Here is a 19,337-nt window from a genome sequence, read left to right as displayed (position 1 = left end):
TAATCTGCAAATGACCGACCAACTGTTTTTCCAGCTTTATGAGATGCTGTAAAAAGTTGTCATTTTATATGAGTTGTCACATAAAATAAAATAAAAAAATGTAGATTCAGATCTTAATTGTTGTGCTTCACCTTGTACATCCACCTTTTGATTTATATGTTTAACATTGGGTCTATTTTTCTTCTAATTTTCAGTTGATTTTTTTTTAAGTTCATTTTTACGCCTACCAATGTTACTTTTTTATATTCTCAGAACTCATCAGAAAGTAAAAGATTTGCTTTGAGTGATGATAATAGAGATGACATAAATGGAAACACAGTTGTTTGCCAATCAATACCAGGTTTAAAGTTTTTCCATAAGTGCTCAAAAAGAACATACAAGATTAGAAAGGTTTTCTATATATATATATATTGATATTTTTGCCCTTCAAACTTTGCTTCAAATAGTTGGATGGATTCTTTTTAAAGCAATTGCAGCCTTATAAATGTTTTACATGGTAGCTGGCAGTTTGGTGAGGTAACCTGGTTACACTCTTCCCCATGCCTTCTAAATGGGCCTCCCACAAGCTGGATTGGTTTAATGGGCAATGCTTATGTAGTACACGGTCAAGCTGTCCCCACAGCATCTCAATAAGGAGGTTAATGTCTACCACTGTGCTTTACGTTTTACCACTGGCTGTGGAAATTTTGTACATCAATGTTCTTTGTATCCTGCTGCTAAGTGGCTGTCTCTCTATGGCTGCAGACTTTCCTGCTGGTTGGCACTTCTATATAAACCTGTGTACATAACCAGGCCTTTTCACGCAATATTTAAGAAATGTTGTTTTTAAATATATTGCCATTGTTTAGGGGAATAATTGATCCAAAATCTTCAAATCTGGATTCATGACTTATCTGTTGCCACGATTTTCAGTCCAGTTCTTGTGTAATCTAGCATAGCTCAGCCTTTTCACCCCGTTTCCCTTGCGTAACAATGGCTTCTTTTTGATGGCTTTTTAAAAATGTATTTATAAAGGACATGACTTTTAGATACTGTTCATCTGCAGTAGCAAGTTGTTTTGGGTTTTCCCATATGGAAAACACTATATGAAGTAGGCATAAGATGTGGCCTACTTCATATAGTGAATCATATAAGACTTATATGATTTCCTCATGAAAGTTGCCACTTTCATACATTGTGTTTGTAAGTATCCAAAACATACAACTTTCATTTATATATTTTTTCTAGGTATCTTATATCTGTTTTCACTCTTTTATGCTTTTCATACAAGTTTCACACAAGACAGATACAAACTTTATAACATACATATATATCTTTTCCATATGGGTTCCTTTAAGGTCTGACGCTTTTCCTCTTTTTCATTTTCTTTCAACTTTACAGGGTCACAGTGCACACACGGCGAAACATGCCAACATTTAAGTTAATATTTTTTTTGAATAACCTTGAGAGGCATACAACAGTATGTTTGCACTAACACGCTGTGTTGATTTTGTAATTTTCAGAGATTGAGCTAAAAAAGGGGCACAAATGATGTGCTTTGTGACAGGCTGTTAGTGACAACCTGAAGTGGAGTTTAACTCCACTCTAAAGGACCAAGAAAATAATTGTTTTGGTTGGTGTGGCTGCTTTTGAAGTTGCTTTTATTACTATTATTATTATTATTATTATTATTATTATTATTATTATTATTATGTAACTGCATCTGATCCAGATGTTGTTCCCTCTCCTGCCCTGTCAGCATAAACGCTGCTGGCCTCTTGATCAGGTCTTGATTTTTGGTTCCAAATGTTGAACAAAGAAGTTGACCTCAGTCATAAACTGCGTACAAAAGATTGAATTAGCCATGGTAACGTCTACTCTTGGTTTGTCAAATTGTTGAACCTTTGATGTAAGCATTTCGTCGGTTGTCGTTTTAGTTTTTTGAAATGAGACCTCACGAGTGAGCTGTGGCTTTGAAACCAAGAGATATGTGGAGCGACTTGTCAGTTATAAGATAGACCCAAAGTAAAGTACAGTGCACTTTATCATTCATTTTGTCGCTAATGGGAGCCATAATTTACATAATTAACATCACGTTGTATTCAGTAAAACCATAAATTAATCACAAGAGTGTTTACTGAAGTCATCAATCAAGAGAGCCGAGGGTCAATTTTATCACAGACTTCTACACAATCCACAGAAAATGTCATTATGGAGAAAGTCACTATGATGTCATCCACTGGTTATTAAATTCCCCCCATGAAGTCCCATGGCCTTCTCATGCCTGATGTTACGACCCCTACAGCCACTTTGTGACTTGTCTGGCAGTGTGTCGATCTTTAATACCACCCACTGAGCCAGTCCAAGCTTTTACTGGTCCCTTAATAACTTTAATTACTAAGTTAATCTGTAAGAATAAAGCAGAATATAAAGATTTATATTTTATGTCATAAATCAAAGTCTGAAAATATAGTAACTAAAACTAATATAAATGTAATAGAATAGGATGTGAGTTTAACTTCCTATTACTGAACATGTGAATGATCTGCACAACTTGTCAGTTATGTTGGTGGTCTGCATGAATGGTGGGAAGGCCCATCAGTATAAATAATAGGATATTTATCTCCGGTGTGTTTTTATCTCCTGATGAAGGTGAATAAAGAAGCACCTTTGATGTGCCTTTCCTTAGTATGTAGAGAATTTAGGTGCAATGCAGATAGTTCTGAGTCACTTCTTTCTTTTCGCTAAGAAAAAACTAACTATTCAGCTGCATCCTAAATATCTCCATTGATACTAACATACTCAGAATGAGATTGTAATGTGTTTATGTTTACTTTCTTAGTGTACTGTTTTAGGATCCAAGTATTTTCTAAACAAAACACCAGCTAAGCCTGATGGGAATGTCTTTAACTTATGGCTAAAACATGATGAACTGAAGTGGTTGAACTGATTAGTGTTGTCATGGTAACCCATCCCATTTTTACTTTGCTAATGTTAACCTCATGGCAGGGCAGAGGTTCCATCATCTGATGATTATTAACATAATTAACTTTTCAATGTAATGGATCAACTGATAAGTAAACACAGTGGCATTCGTACAAATGCAAATATTTTTAAAGCTGTAAAAAATAGGCATTATTTTCATTAGTTCATTTGGTTTTCATATAATTGTTGATTTCTACCCACACAGTTACAGTAGATAACTGCAGAACTCACCTGAAAGTTTTCAGACTCTGAAGAAACTCTTGTTGGAGAGAGGTGCATTCACTGTCAACTCTGGCAAGCGGGAGATTTTGTCAGCAGGGGGTAGCCAAAACCAATCCTATTAATTTCCTTCCGTTTAACTTTTGTTAAGCATGATAGACTTATCTAAACACTTTGCCAGAACTTTTATATTTGATGTATCCATCTTCTGCTCAATAATCTCCAAATCTGCTGCCACAAGGAAGTCCGTACTAGTGAGGTGTGATTCTAATACATAGGTGTAGTTGTAAATTTAAGCCACTGGATTCAGCCAAAAGTCTGAAAAAAACCAAATAAAATGTCAAATGCAAAAGGAAAAAGTCTGTGGATAACAGTCGCCTGTGAGAGGAGATTTAAAAGATGATAGTCAGGCAAGTTGTCCTTAAGCCCCGACAGGTAAAGCCCTCAGATGTACAACCTTTTATCCACAATACCTTCTGTTTTGGATCGTCTCGTATTAGGTTCAGATTCTCTTAGAGACGAGTGCAAAAAAGCAGCATTACTGTCAGACTTTATTTTATCCTAAAAGGTCGCCAAAGAGCAGAACTTGAGCCGAGCAAGAGTTTCAGCGGCCTTAAGACAACCACAGGGTTGTTTCAAGGACATGAGGACTAAATAAAGGAGGGAAAGAAGGTGGGAATTTCTTATTAACGAAAGGGCTTTTGTGCAAAACTAATGCATATTGGACAAATAACTGTTTTTTAAGCAAAAATTATTTCCAGTTTGTAATCTTAGTGAGCATGTAGTTGTTTCGCCTGCCGTTCCAGCTGATGTCTTCCATTCATTTTTTTAATAAAATTCGGTGAGTTATGTGAAGCTGACATTTTTCAAAGATACATACAAATATTTCTGAAGACGTTTGAAGAGAAGGATGTTAATTTTGGCAACCAGAGGCTTGTATCAAAAGTTTCAATGATAGATCTTTATGCCTCTCAGAATCACCTTGTGTACATCACAAAACAAAGAATTAAATATTGAATTAAAAAATAATAATTCTAAAAAGCCAAACTCACAACCAAAACAGAAAATGAAGAAACAGAAAAGTCCAAGAACACAAGATTAAGAGTCCATAAACTCAGGGCCGTGACTTCTTTAGGTACTGTGTGATTCTTTGAATCTGAAGGGTTTGTTTGCTGACATGCTTGGGACAACCATCGTCAGTTCATCTCTCAAAGAGAGTTTCTTTAACAATATACCTGTATTTGTAAACAATCGATGAAGTATGGAAACTACATATCTGGTTAACTCCCAGCTAAAAACACCAAAATCTCACCTAAACTGGCAATTACGACCTGGTAACATCTGTTTTTTGGTTACTGTTGTTGCCCTAACGCACGGTGGTGCATGCCAAAAAGAGCCATCACTACAGCTACTGTTCGCTATGGCGTGCTTTGGTGTTGTTTGACTCGTTGTGCACCTGCACACAGCACAGCCGGTGCAGACAGGTTGAAGACATGAGTCTGACTGTGTCAGTCTTTTTCCACACCACACATTAGTGGTGGAGCTCAGAGATAACTCGCACACCTCAAGTGCCAGTATAAATGGTGTCAGGGCAGTGACTTCACAACTAATGTGGTTACCATAAATAAGGCTTAAGAACAAACTTTCATGCAGAACAATAAATTAGAAATGTCCTGGTTTTATGACTTGTTTTATCATCTGTGTAGTTGTTCACAAAAATGAATTAATTGAAAAGACTGGGAGAAACTGGTTTCATTAATCAGGTAATGATGAGTTCACACATTTATAAAATGGAATAATAATGATAAGCAACCCTCTGCTGAGCTGTACATAGTAGCCAATCATCATTCACTTCCATTAATGTTATAATAATAGCTCGTTGCTTCTTAGTATATGTGATTATGATGATGTGGCCGTTTTACTGTATCTGAAACTTTCAGCACTTATTCGCAGCAACTCCTGGAGTTTGCTTAAAATAAAACTAAGACTATATTTTCAGTGTCTAGTGTGGTTTAAGTTTAAACTAAGAGCTTGAAATGAAGCCAGTGGAGCATTCCTTTAAATAATTAATTTAAAAAAACTGCTGCAGGCATATTTGGTGTGACTGCATACTAAGATTCATTCATGTAAAAATAGTCTTATCCAGAGGTTAACGTGTCAAACATTCAGCCAGAGGGCAGCTACTTGTTTGTGGGAGACAAAGTGTCAGAGTGCATCATGTCCAAGGTCCTGGGGAGAAGAGATGCATCAGACACCCAGCTGTAATGGCCTGTAATTAGAGAGCTGATTAGCAGAACTAATGACCCAAGAAATGATCCTTCCCTCATATCTCAGTGTCTTTGGAACTGAGCTGAAACGAGAGATAGGGGACAAACAGCGTAGCTGGACGAAGACGAGGACGGTCCTGCTCTCGTTAACCTAATTATCGTGTATACAGGTAAATAAGTGATGATGGAAGATGATGGGGGAGGTGTTTGGAAGATTTTGGGTGAGAGATGGCTAGTTCTTGTTGTCTTTTTTTTAAGATGATATTTTGCACAGGAGGAAGCTTTCATGACCATCTGTCTTTGAGCGAGGATGAGCCCTCTCTCTATATATTCAGCAGAGTGCTGCAGGCCACGGGGTAATAGGGGGCTTGGGGCACATCAGATGGGGAATAACAGTGGTGATTATCTTCTCTACCTCCTTGAAGTAATAGATGAAAGCCTCGCCATCATGTAATAGGCTACTTAAGTCTGTCAAGGCGGGAGAAATTTTTACCCTGTCCCTATTTGCCTTGCTCCTCTCCCCTCTCTTTGTGGTTAAATACGCTTTGTCTGAATGTCTCTGATGAATAGTACAGGCCCTTTCTTCCTCCTCTTCCCTGACATGATAATAAAAAACCACATGGGCGATGTGCTTTTAGTTTCCTTCAGGCCAAATCCCCGCAATCAAGAGTCATTTAAGATATGACACATGCAGGCACTAAAGAGCGTTCTGGCCAGGCAGGAATAATCACACTGTTATCCATACTTTGACATCATTAATGAGGCAGATGAGAGGGACAAACCCTGAGGAGAGGAGGAGTAGAAAGAGTCAGATAAATGGCGTTGTTTCGCAAGATCATATAGCTGATGTTTTTACGTGATCATATCACCACCTCAGCAGGAGATGTTATTTAGCTATTTTGGAGGACATGAGGCTAGTTGTTAGCAGCAAGCAGTGACACACCTTCAGTATCTTTGCAGCATTGATCTTAGGGAGCGTGTTATCTTGTTACAAGCTCACCTCTAATGGCTGCTGATGGCTCAGAGCTGGGTTTTAATTTGCATCTATATGGTAATCCTACAGCACCTGCTATATTTTTGCATAATTCTGCATAAAATCCTTATCTGGCTCTTTCACGAGACGTGGAAATGTCCTTTAATGCTCTTATTGGGAAGACAACTGAACGTGTCGGATTCAACTCTGCAGAGCAGATAAAACTATCTAAATGCAAATAAACAGTGTAATTGTGTCACAATCAATTCAAAGTTTACCATGCCACGGCTGCTGCGGGGCACATTGTTTTAAATCAGACATCCTTCTTCGCTTGTATGATCACATCTTACACCACTATGTTTTTTTTAACTAAAGTCCATGCTCAGCCAAACATAACTTTTCATCCTTTTATCGACTCAGGCAGAGCTGTACTTTGAAATTAATGGAAAATGTCCGCAGCAGTGGTTTGATTCACTGTAACTCATCTGTATTTGCTCTGTTACACGGCTTCTGTAACATTCAGAGTCAGATATCAGCTAATAGCATTGTAAATGCGATATAGAAAAAAAACATATAGAAGAGTTTTACTATTAATGTGTTCCTCGGTAATAGATTTAAAAACAGTCCCTTAGACATACACTCACCAACCACTTTGTTAGGCACACCTTAATAATACTGAGTTTTGCCAAATTGTTCCCTTCAGATTCGCTTTCATTCTTCATGGCACAGATTCAACACATTCCTCAGAGATCTTATTCTATATTGACCTGATAGCATTACAGTTGTTGCAGATTTGTCAGCTGCACACGTGCAAAGTCAATCTCGTTTTCCACAACATCCCGAAAGTCCTCCGTTGGACTGAGATCTGGTGACCTCAGAGGCCATTTGAGTACAGTGAACTCACTCTCATGTTGGAGAAAACAGTTTGTGAGAGAAATTGGACTTTGTGATATGGTGCATTATTCAGCTGAAAGAGGCTATCAAAGATAGGTACACTGTGGTCATAAGGGGATGGACATGGTCAGGACCAAAACTCGGGCAGACTGTGGTGTTAAAATGATCCACAGCTGGTACTAAGGGGCCCAAAGTGTGTGAAATAAGACCACCAACAACAGCACGAACGGTTGCTTTAATGTTGTTTTCACCAAATTCCAACCCTACCATCTGAATCCTGCAGCATCCAGAAATCAAGCTCATCAAACCAGGCGATGTTGTCCAATTTTCTGAGCCTTTATGAATTGGAGTCTCAGTTTCCTGTTCTCAGCTGACACGATTGACACCCAGTGTGGTCTTCTGCTGCTGTAGCCCATTTGCCTCAAGGTTTGACATGTTGTATATTCAAACATGCTCTTGCAAGTCACATGCAAATCTAGTTTCTAGTTTCTAATTTCTAGTGAGTGGTTATTTGAGTTACTGTTTCCTTTCTAGCTAAGTACTGACATCAACAAGGCATTCACCCAGAGAAGTGCCATTCCTTTGATATTTTCCCTTTTTTAGACCAAGTGCTTGCTCAAAGGGAGGAATTTCATTTGATTGTGGTTTTCTCTATATTATTGTAGGATCTCTACCTTATAATATAAAATGCCTTGAGGTCATGCCTGTTGTAATTTGGCGCTATGTAAATAAAACTGAATTGAACTGACACCAATAATCACACCACGTTCAAAGTCAAAACATCAACAAATACTTCCACATTTCCCTTATTTCAATTTGAAATGAATCAAATTTGTGCAGATAGCACGCACAATTTCTAATTCAGTCTAAACAATACTTTCTACATACTTATCCAGATCCCTCACCTCTGTTATTGCTTTCATCGAAATTCACCTACAGGTTTTCAAATAATCCTGCTTCCAAACAAACTAACCATATAACCACACGGCAAAGCTAAATAAATGAAATTAATTTGTTTGCTGTCTGAAAGTGGTGGGAAAAGTAGTGTTACCCCATGCAGGGATGGTGCAAGGGGTTAAAAAACATCTGCTGTGGACTTGATTTAGACACTGGTGCTCATTTCCTGGGGAACGCCAGCAGTGGCGGCACCAGTGGCTCGCGGATGTTTTTAAACCCCTGTTGCATCAAACGTTGCATCCCTAATTAGAGTCTTCATTCAAATCTCTACACGCAGACATCTTACATTCAGTAAAATTGTTGATCTGGTGTGATTTGCACTTTGCAAAGACATCATTATCACCAGTGCTCATCATGAGTAAATATCTTTAAATAACATAAAAATGTTGATCTTTAAAACTTCAGAACTTGCTTGAGTGTTTGTTTTGGTGATAGTTCTTTTTAAATGACTGAGTTCTGAGCAAACAGGAACCCCTGGTAAGTAACTCGACATGGTTATGGTGTAAATATGCCAAAATATAAACAACTACAAACTTAAAACCACAGCTAAATTCTGACTCCCTAGCATAATGATCTTTAATGCAGTCAAACCTCATAACAGAGTACAATGGTGCATCTCTCAGCTTCAGAGTTCTTTGCAAAACCAACAGCAGTGATCTCAGGTTCACTGTTGATCAAGAAAAGATGCACTTTGCTGGCTAATTTGTGTCACTGTTACAGATATGTTGGCACTAAAGCCCTTTGTTGGCAAGCTACCAAAACATCAGGAGCCCCACAGTAATGACATCCAAGGCTTTTAAACTGAGGTCAGATCCTTAGATGCAACAACTGATTTGGTCTCTTAACTAATCTATAGCCAGTGTTTTGTAGTGTTGTGGCGAGCTGCTGCTTATTTGATAAACAATACATTTATTTTTGAGTTTTTTTATTCAGAGCATCTCTGAAGGAAAAAAGGGTTAAAAACACATTTTGGCACTTTCAGACAGCGGGGAGAGCCAAATAAAGGCATAGATCTGAAATGGGAGAACAACTAATGAAACTGGCAGCATGTTTTGTTTTTGTGCACAGAGAGCTTTCCCTCACAATGGCCTCCCACATGCGACCGAGGGAGCTCATCAGTAAAAAGTGAAAGCATTAATTACCTGAATAAAGGCAGCTGGCATGGCACTTTTTAAAAATTCACCCTCTTTCAACCTACATGTGAGAGAAGAGATTTCAAAGCGTATTGGGGAGGGAGCAATTTTATGTAGCCTATAAAACCCATTATTCTCTACATAGATGACGGAATTGCAAGATGATATGATTGAAAGGAGGTAATGGTGCCTCTTTCAACAATAACAGTTCCCAGTTTATTTCCCCTAAATTAGGAACACAACAAAGAAAACTTCCCCTGTTGCACAGCCGAGGGGCAATTTTCAGTTGTTGCAGATCACATTTATGCATTCTGACTTCATCACTTGTTCATAAGAGTTTATTATTGCTATTTACTGCTTCCTTCAGCTTATTACAACTGGTTAAATTGGTTTTGCAGTGTTGCTTCCAGTTTTTCATCCGTAATATGAAGGCTTTGATTCCAGAAATTGTTCTTTTTTTAAGGAAAAAGTATCATCAATTCATCAATAAAATCTGATTGTAAAGGATTTTAAAACACTGTACAAGCTAACGATGTTTCTCCAAACGGCGGATATCTATAGGAGCAAACTTGTCATGTTTGCCCGAACAGAGAGAGAAAGGACAATTGCATCAACCTCCCACCACAAATCCCAAGCCGTGCTGCATGTTGCTGTGTGAAATAAAGCATGAATCTCAAACTGCCATGCTACTCTGGTCCCACTGTGCTGTGTAACCACTCATTACGTGGCCTGGGTTTCAACAGGCACCTACAGACAAATCAAGCTGCTGCAGGTACGCCGAGGGGAAAAATGTGAAGTGCTTCTAATGGCGACAAACCTCAAGGAACACAGTTTCTCTCAAAGTATTTTTGAGAACAGCAAAAAATATACACAATCCTGTTTTAACCTCACATTTGTAAACCACTCGTGTGGGGTTTTTACAAAGTTACGTTGCAGATTCTTTAGTTTGCACCTCTCATGTGTTTGATTTTACAGTCAGGCCTCTGTCCACAGACGGACACGAAAACAAACAAGAAGAACTGCATGATTTGTCACCTTTTTGTGCATCTTGTACAAATATACTCAAATAAGTTAAACTGTACACATGACTCTTTTTGTTCAGTGTATGGAAAGAATCCTTCTGCATTGCAGCATGCACCCATTCCATACCACACTCTTCTTATGTAGTGTAGTAAAAAAACAAAAAAACATATGTATTTAAGCTGCACGCTTTCACATCTCTCCCTCTGACACGCTGATGTTATTTTTTCCCTGCTGGTTCACCACCTGTAGGCTAATATTTACTCACAGTCTCAACTAAGTAAAGTCACTGGCTTTAGTTAAGTCACTTTAGTTAAGGTACATCTGGGTTTGACCCTCTGTTGTTTTCAGAGTTGCCTTAATTCTTCATGGCAGAGAAGATACAAACACTCTCGGAGATGTTTGGTCATTTTGACATGATAGCACGACACAGTTGCTGCAGATTTGTCAGCTGGACATCCATGATGTGAATCTCCCATTACACCACATCCCAAAGGACTATGTAGATCATTTGAGTACTAAACTCATCATCAAGTTTATGAAACCAGTTTGGGATGATTTGAGCTTTGTAACATGATGTGTTATCCTGCAGGAATTAGCCATCAGAAGGGACGGACATGGTCAGCAGCAGTACACAACCAGGTAGGTTGTGGAGTTTAAACAATGCTGAACTGTGGTGTCCAAATGGGCTCAAAGTGTGCCAGGAAAATCTCAGCCACATCATTACGCTACCACCTCATAAATTGGCCAATGAGTTTAACATTGTCTACCATTGTAACATTTAATGTCATCAATTTAAATATAGACTAAAACTATATATTTATTCAACACCATCTACACATTATATTTGTGTTTTAGAATAAACTGCAGCAGAATGTTAAGTTCAAATTTATTTGTAGCTCATGAGGTAAAGCAGGTCACCTACTGATTGGAAGGTGGTTCGATCCCTGGCTCCTCCAGTTGGCATGTTAAGTATCCTTGGGCTGGATACTAACCCCAAGTTGCTCTCCGATGCATCTATCGGAGTGTGAATGTAGTTAGAGAGCATCAAGTATAGAGAAAGTGCTTGTGAATGGATGTGAATGTGGCATGTTGTATACAGCGCTTTTAGTACTCCGGGAGAGTAGAAAAGCGCTATAAAAGAATCGGTCCATTTACCATTCATGTACTGCATCAAATTATAACAGTCACCTTGAGGTGCTTTATTTTTTAAGGTAAGGACCCTACAATATTAGAGAAAAACAACAACAACAACAAATTCCTTTTGAGCCCTTGGTGACAGTGGGAAGAAAAAAATCCCTTTTAACAGAAAGAAACCTCGTGCAGAACCAGGCTCAGAGAGGAGCAGCCATCTGCTGCAATGGTTTGGGGGGGAGAGAGAGGGGCGCAGAGACACTCTGTGGAGAGATATATTTGTGCACTATCTGTGGTCTATATTTTTGTCTTTTGTGACACGTTTTAACCTTTTTAAAAAAAAGAGTTTTCTGAAGAAATCTGAGAATTCAAGAAAAGCCCTTAGGTTAATAGGTTCAAATTTTCAGGTCTGCAACTCCTAAGAGACCTTACCTTATTTAAGTAGGATTTTGAAGCCAGCCCGTCTATAAACTCTCAGCTAGCAGCTGGCTAACTCAGACGTATAAAGTCCACACGTGGATGGAATCACAATGGCTTTAAATGTTCAAATTTGGCTTTTGAGCTGCCCTCATCTTGGTCTTTCAGAGTCAGAATTTACAGTATTTTCACAAGAGGGTGGATTGATAAGTTAAAGGCTAACATTAGCTCACTTGGTTAGCAAGGTGCATCCGTAAACAGTATGATAGAGTTACCTGCTAACTAGTTCTCACTAGTGCTCATATTATAAGAATACCAGACACGAGCACTAGCTATGTATTATTTACACATCTTACCTGTGCATAATTGTATGCCTTAATACAATTTAAACATGTTAGTTATATATGAATTCACAATTTCAAAGTTGTAAAAAGGAGGGTAATTAGCTTTAAACCACCAAAATCTCCCTCCCCCCCCCAAAGGCCTATAAACAACCTTATTTCTGTTTCTAAAAAGGGGCTTTTAATGTGGCCTCATTATGAGGAACTACTTACCTTTGGAGCCAGCCTTAAGTGGCCCTCCAGTTTTGGCAAATCCATGTGGGCTTTTTTTATTTTCCAACCCTAGAGCTGTTTGTTAAACTCTGCGGCTTGGTCTATGAAGCACTTCAACCAGTACCTGCAAATCTAATCTGTGTAAAAATAAATAAATAAATAAATTTAAAAAGTGTTTCTCCTTTTGGATCATTTACCTCCATCTCAGACTATTCCTAGTATCCTCCTCTGTCACACCAACCATGGAAGCACAAAGTAAAAATAGCAAGTTGCCTTTTCTACAACTGCAGGTCCAATCAAAGAAGTAAATAAGCTATTTTCTCCTTCTGTGGTTCATGTTTTTTTTAGTAACTTGGTATTAGCGTTACATGATAAATGTTATGTTGAATGTCAGCCTTCTCCTTCTACCTTTGCAACTGGTCCACACACTGCTAAATTGTTTCCAGATTTAAATTTCCTTTGAAGTTTGCCAAAAAGTCTCAAGTATAATATAATATATTGCCTTTCATCTTCCTTTGTTTCTTATGTCAAACACACCACTATCATCAACACCAAGAAATAAAAGAAAGGAAATAGCACTGAAACCATAAATCAACCCACTTTACTGCCTTTAGATGACATTAAAGTTATGTTAACATCTACAGTATGTGTGCATTTTTGTGTGGGTACAATTAGGAGTGTTAAATTCAGTTAGTTATTTTAGGCAGTGTTTGTGATGTACTCCTACCTGAACGTGTTAGAGATCACACCAAGCCTTGTCAGAGCAGAAGAAGTGTCAGAGAAGAAACAAAAGGTGTAGATTGCCAAAAAAGGTGGCTCTGATTGACCTGAGCTGTTTGTCTTTAGGCAGATATCAGTGTGGGCATTTGGAAGTGGGCAGCTGGGGACCTCAACATGGCTGACAGGATCTAATGAAACAGGCAGCGCAGTGGAGCATGGATATGACAGGTAACAGTGGGTAACCGATGGGCAGGGGGCAGCTTGGTGCGGAGAGGTGACAATAAGACATGATGAGTTAAAGACAGATGAAACTCTCACCCTGCTGAGAATCAGGGCACTGACAAGATATGCGAGTTCCAGAGAGACAGTGCAGCAGAACAAACAATATAATGTGTTTAATCTGTTCAATTCTCAAATAAAAGCCAATATTTGAACAATGGCTAGGTCTCACATAATGGCTGGCGTGGTTGACATGAACTAATAAAGGCTGAATAAAAGCTATTAAGGGTAGAGGGTGATTACCATTACTGTCAAATGAACTAAATTAACATTTTAAAAATACATACAGATAATGTAGTTAATTTGACGTCTTGGTCAAATTTCTCAGCACAACCAGAACGTGTTGTGTGCCAAGTGTTTGCATCCTATTATTGCTCTGTTTTAAAGTTCTTTAAACACTGAAACCAATAAAAGCAAAGCAAAAATGAGTCAATTTTACTGATTGATCAGTCTTTCTAGAGTCATATGTCCTTCTGGGTGACCTCGTTCTGCCAAGACACACAGTCTCTCCCGTCTTTCTAGGTCTGTTCCAGGATCTCTAACCAGCCCGAACCACATCAAGCTGACATAAAGGGGCAGCAGCTGTATTCTGAGCCCCATCTGAATGGCCAAGCTTCTCACCTTGTAACTGATCTTTAAGGGAGAGCTCAGACACATTTTGAAGGAAGCTAACTTCCATTGTTTGCATCATTGATGTCATTCTTTTTATCACTAGCAGAGCTCATGGCCATAGGGGAGGGCAGGAGTATATATTAACTGGTAAATCAACAGCTTTGCTTTCTTAGTCAGCTCTTTCTTCACCATGACAGACTGGCACAGTACCTACATCACTGCAGATCCTGCACCAATCCATCTATTACGTAAGCTTCTGCACCCTCCCTAACTTGTGAACAAGAACAAAGTACTTTAACTTCTCCACTAGGGCTTTTTTTGGCTGAGAATCATGCTCTCAGACTTGGAGGTGCTAATTTGGATCCCAACTGTTTAACACTTGGCTGCAAACTAATCCAGTGCAAGATGGAAGCCGTCAATAGAAGCCAGCAGACAGAAAACATCTGTAAAAAGCAGAGACAAGATCCTGGGACCACTGAGCCTGATACCCAATGACTAGACTGAGATACCTTATCCATAAAGATTATAAAATGAACCTGGGATAAGGAGCAGGCCTGGGAGAGTCTGAGGCTACGTCCACACTAGTATGTTTTCGTTTGAAAACGAATCGTTTTCTCTCCGTTTTGGCCTCCTGTCCACACTGAGACGGTGTTTTCCTCGAGGAAAAACACAGCGTTTTGAAAACGCTCTCGAAAAAGCATACATTTCAAAACAGAGCTGTCCCGTCGCAGTGTGGACACTCAAAAAGGCAGACTTTCTAAAACAATGATGCATTTTAGTCATGTGATGCAGTCATGTGACCAATTAAACAAAGATAGCGGAGTGCATTATACAGCAGTTGTTTTGATTGCTCTCAATTTTGACAGCCCTAAAAAGATGAATATCAGTTTGTACATGCTCCAGATAGCTTTTCTTCAAATTCTTTAATGCTCACTCGCTTTTCCACATGCGCAGGACTGGAACGTAAGCATTTTGGGCTGTTTCAATGTGGACGCACAACTCTGTGAAAATGACTCAAAACGCTAGTGTGGAAGCGGAGCATTTTCAGACAAAAACACCGTTTTCAAATCTATCCGGGCTAATGTGGACGTAGCCTAAGATCCACCAAGAACAAGTCCAACTTACTGCCAGCAATGTAAACCAAGGTCTTAATACAGCTATACAGTGACCAAATAGCCTGTAACAGCAGGAGACATATCCCATACTCCCCAAGGGGGAGATCCTGAGGGGGGTAATTGGTTCCCTTCTGCTTGTCTGACTAAATTTCATTTATCTATATCTAATTTCATTTATCTATATCTAATTTCATTTATCTATATCTAATTTCATTTATCTATATCACTAACATCTATATTACTATACAGGCCTGTTAAAAAAAGCCAGTGGATAAAAGTCCACTTCATGATTCAGTAGATTGCAGAATCACTCTTAGCTGCAATAATTTGAAGCACTAGTTTCCTGTGCACTTTTATCAGTCTCTTACATCATCGTGGAGGAATTTTGGCACTCTCCTCCTTTGCTTCAGTTCATTGAGGTTTGTGGCCATTTATTCATGCACAGCTCTCTTAATATAGCATTTCAGTCAGGTTGAGGTCTGGACTTTGACTTGGCCATTTCATTGAGTCTTTTTTTCTGTCATTCTGTTGTAGACTAGCTGCTTTGGTCCTATGGCAGCAGAACAAGCTGGTGTTTGTGGTGACATGCTGTGGTTAGTTTTTGTCAAACCTGTCCTTTTGCATTAGAGCTAAACAGTCAAGGACACTACTCCAGAAGTGACGTTGTTTGTTTAGAGGCAGTTTTGCAGACCTAAGCTATGCTCGCATGTAGATGCTTTCTACTGGGAAATAAGTCATATTTGTTCAGTCTTTTTCACAACTGTATAATCATGAAGTTTAATATTTTACAGGTCTGTAGAGCCATTGCATGTGCTGACCTTGAGGTGAGTTTGCTGGGATGTGTACTCCTGGAAAGCCTGGGACATTGTGTCAACAGACACCTAAATCATTTAGACCAACAACCTGCAAAACTTCTGCTCGTATAGAGCAGAGGTATATAAAGTGCATCTGATTAGCAGCATCTGGCTGCTCCATATCCTCTCAATTCCTATAGATGTAGCAGTAGTGAGGATGCCCTTGATTTTCACAGGCTCACATAGAGTGAATTTTTTTTCACATGAATATAGTTATAGAATTAAAATTAATACAAGCTTTCTGAAAATTTCCAGACTGTAATCTCTTGAATACCACACGTGTGGGAATATTCAAAACACTGAGGTAAATATGGACAACATTTAAACATGGACAAATATGTTTGGAAACAGGGAGGGATTAGGCTAAGATATGATAAACAACACACAAACAGTCTTTAAAATGTGTGCCAGGATGGAAACTGGCAGAGAAACTAAATTTTAAGTATAAATTAATGCTAATTGAGTTCCTCCCAAAAGTCCTGAGCCAGTCACCTTCGCATCAGTCTGCTGCTGTGAAGAACCAAGAATCAAATGAGCATTCAGTGCAGGTGAAAGTCTAACTCAGTCTCAAGTGAGTTTCAGGGAGAAATCAGCCTTTAGTGGCAGCCCGTGTCCTCCCAATTCCAGTAATCAAATCTCTGTAAATTACAATGGCTCGGGAGATAAGCTGTTTTGAAACCTTGCCATGGATCAAATGGGCAATCTTGATTCAAGCCAACTACAAAATTAGCCATCCAGTTTCAGTTGTGTTTTTCCCTTCCCCCTCCTTCCAAGGAGAAGCCCAATTTAATTTCACCCCACGTGTGCAGAGAGGTTGCTCAGACAGCGTGATCAATTGATAATAAGAATATGGGCCAAGCGGGATAGAAGTTTCATTATTTTAATTCCTTTATAGCTGCCCTCAAGCATAAAGTCACATGAATTTATTTGTGGCCAGATGAGAGGATTAGTATATTGATTACATACATGATTAGATGTAGCAACATTTATAATGAAGGCTTATGGGAATTAAAAGAATGGATTCAAAATATGCTTCATGACATCATGAAAATCAATAGAAACCAATAAACAGGCTGTAAGTTGGTGATTTTATACGGTATAGTAGTAAAAAGAATGTTAATGATAACAAAGCAGCAGTAAACTTGATATGCTCCAGCTCCCATACGAGCTCTGATGGAGGATGAATCGTGAAGTTAGTTTTAATGTTTGCGGTAACTACAGCGGCTCCCCGCAGGCTAATCAATGTGGTTTTTTAAAACACTATAATAGACGGGCGAGCCACGTTATTCCCTTTTGTTTCCTCGAAATCTCATCAGCAAAGCGATGAGCGGCAAGAAAGAAACAAATCCAGCCGACTGAGACCAGTTTTCCTCCCATTTATGTCTAAAATGAAAAGTTAACACAGGAAAAATGTTGCTTCAGTGAAAATTCAGTTCTGCTCCATTTATGTTAAGAGTGTATCTGCAGTTTAAAACTCAATACAGGCACATATCAGAGCTGTGATGCACTTTCTTATGAAAGCAAAAGATTAGAAAATAATAAAGCTTATGCATCAAAATCTCATCTTACAATCTTTACTGCTTTAGTCTGGCTTTTGACTTGACAAAGATGATTTAGTAAAACTTGCTATTTAGTTTCCACCATGTTTAGAGTTGATTTAAAAAAATAAACTAGGGGTGAACTATGGACTTGGACTTGCATTCAATGCAAATGGGAAAAATATCTATAAATTAAATGCGATGATATTGTGTCCTTGAAAAGCAAAATAATATACAACAAATGTCTAATTTTTGTTTTTTGTCTTTAACTTTTTGCATCTTGCTAACTGTGATAGATGAAGGTGACATGGCAAACTTTTGATTCAAAAGTCTTGCAAGTTTATTAGAGGCCAGTCAGCTAATTATTTAATACATTTGCCTCATGTTTCATGCATTTTTTTGCACAACTTCAACGTGCTGTTCATTTTAAACAATTGCAGTGTTTGTAACAGGCTGGGCCTCTGACCCTGCACTCTGAATGTAGTTTGTATTTGTCTTATGTTAGATTTGTGATTATATAGTTTGTTTGGTTCTTATTTAGGTTTTAGTCGAGGATAAGCTCGGCCATTATTTGTCATTGTCTCCTTGGTTTCTGGGTTCTTGTCTAGTTTTTTTTAATGTGTGCCAAGTCTGTGAAGTTGGTATTGTCTTGTCTACATTTCCTGTTTCATTTCCTGTGTTTCCCTTAGTCAGTGTGCTTAGTTTTACACCTCCCCTGTGTCACTATGTGCATTTGTGTCAGCTGTTTCCTCGTGTGTTTCCACTTCCCCTGATCACTCCTTGTGTCTAGTGTTCGATTCTGTATTTGTCAGAACGTCTGTGTTTTCATGCCTGGTCATAGTTTGAAGTCATAGTATGAAGTCACAGTAGTCATAGTCGTCATATTTTCTTTGTTTTTCATAGTTTCATGTGCATCACTTCTTTCCTGCCAAATAAAGGCTCGTTCAAGTTCAAGTTCAGTTCTGTCTTCTTGCCTGTGTCTGTTCCTGGGTCCTCCTCATACACTCCACACGATCTGCCTCCGCAGACCCCGACAGTGTTTCCCATACATTTTTCCATTTGCTACACAAAGTGGCTACTTTTTTTGACTGACTGGCCTTTATGTTTTCTGTTAGGCATGTGTGGAACACCCTATATGATTTTCGCAAGAATAGACACACAGCCACATCTGATGTTTTGAGTACATCTTCAGCTGTCTGCTTTGTGTGCTGTGGCCCAAGCCGCCTGCTGTGGCTAGAAATGATGCAGTGAAAAAGTTATTGGCTGAAAACCAACAGTGTGAGCTGAAAGACGCTAAAGTGCGCTGTAAGGCTGATGGGATTGCTGATGAAACTGTGTTTTTCCAAAAAATATTCCCCTTTCAAATGGCACATTAAGGATTCATATGAGCAGCTTTCAGACAGAGCTGACATGACAGACATGATTTTGAGATATTTTTTCAGCCTTTGACGAAAGGGTGTACCCATTTTCATGAATGTTTACAAAGTAACAATTTTTCTCTCTGCAGAGCATGAGAGTTTGTTTAGTTGAATATGTTGATATAGACTGTCGTGACTCATTGATCCTTTAGTTGCCTGAGGTTTGTGCAAGTTAGAATCCATGGACCCGATCACAGCTCTGAAATATCAGTAGCCTAACTGGGCTGCATATTGATAAATCTATGGAGCTGTCTGTACTGCTGAAGCAG

This window comes from Pundamilia nyererei, unplaced genomic scaffold, assembly GCF_000239375.1.
Source record: "Pundamilia nyererei isolate P.nyererei 1_Seehausen unplaced genomic scaffold, PunNye1.0 scaffold00037, whole genome shotgun sequence".
Classification (NCBI taxonomy): Eukaryota; Metazoa; Chordata; class Actinopteri; order Cichliformes; family Cichlidae; genus Pundamilia; species Pundamilia nyererei.
This window is presented reverse-complemented; position numbering follows the sequence as displayed.